The sequence below is a fragment of the Phoca vitulina genome, unplaced genomic scaffold, assembly GCF_004348235.1.
Source record: "Phoca vitulina isolate PV1807 unplaced genomic scaffold, GSC_HSeal_1.0 scaffold25, whole genome shotgun sequence".
Classification (NCBI taxonomy): domain Eukaryota; kingdom Metazoa; phylum Chordata; class Mammalia; order Carnivora; family Phocidae; genus Phoca; species Phoca vitulina.
The window spans coordinates 41,400,478-41,401,743 of record NW_022589728.1 but is presented as its reverse complement, the minus strand read 5'-3'; positions in this window follow the sequence as shown (position 1 = coordinate 41,401,743).

The following is a 1,266-nucleotide window of genomic DNA, read 5'->3' as shown; positions in this document are numbered from 1 at the left end:
TTCTTAACATATATTGCATTATTTGTTTCAGAGGTACAGATCTGAGATTCAACAGTCTTGCACAATTCACAGCGCTTACCAGAACACATACCCTCCCCAGTGTCCATCACCCAGTCACCCCATCCCTCCCACCCCACCCCCCACTCCAGCAACCCTCAGTTTGTTTCCTGAGATTAAGAATTCCTCATATCAGTGAGGTCATATGATACATGTCTTTCTCTGTTTGACTTATTTCACTCAGCATAATACCCTCCAGTTCCATCCATGTCGTTGCAAATGGCAAGATCTCATTCCTTTTGATGGCTGCATAATATTCCATTGTATATATATACCACATCTTCTTTATCCATTCATCTGTTGATGGACATCTTGGCTCTTTCCACAGTTTGGCTATTGTGGACATTGCTGCTATAAACATCGGGGTGCACGTACCCTTTCGGGTCCCTACTTTTGTATCTTTGGGGTAAATACCCAGGAGTGCAATTGCTGGATCATATGGTAGCTCTATTTTCAACTTTTTGAGGAACCTCCATACTGTTTTCCAGAGTGGCTGCACCAGCTTGCATTCCCACCAACAGTGTAGGAGGGTCCCCCTTTCTCCGCATCCCCGCCAACATCTGTCATTTCCTGACTTGTTAATTTTAGCCATTCTGACTGGTGTGAGGTGGTATCTCATTGAGGTTTTGATTTGGATTTCCCTGATGCCGAGCGATATTGAACACTTTTTCATGTGTCTGTTGGCCGTTTGGATGTCTTCTTTGGAAAAATGTCTGTTCATGTCTTCTGCCCATTTCTTGATTGGATTCTTTGTTCTTTTGAGAATTTTTTTAAGTAATAGGGAGACATCCAGAAACTAGCAACAGTGAGAAACTGCAACCATGCCTAGGGCCAAACTACTCCAGAGCTGCCTCCATGGAAGGAGGCAGCTGGGAAACGTCTCTTTCTTCTGCCCTTCTGATCTTTTGGAGCCCACGCCCTGCTCCAACTCAGAAGCCAGATGACCAAATGGAACCAGGACTGCAATCACAGGGGCCAACTGTCCCGTACAGAGAAGTAGGGAATGGATCAGGTAGGGGCAAATAGAGAATAGGCAGCTCTTTCGCTATTCATTCACTCAACAAACATGTACTGAATGTGTAGTCCGTGACAGGTCCAGTGCCTACAGGAATGAACAGAACAGATCTTTTCTTCATAGAGCTTACAGTTTGGTGAAGGCCACTGAGAATGAGCCTAATTCAAACAGAAGGAAGAGCTGTGAAGAAAAGG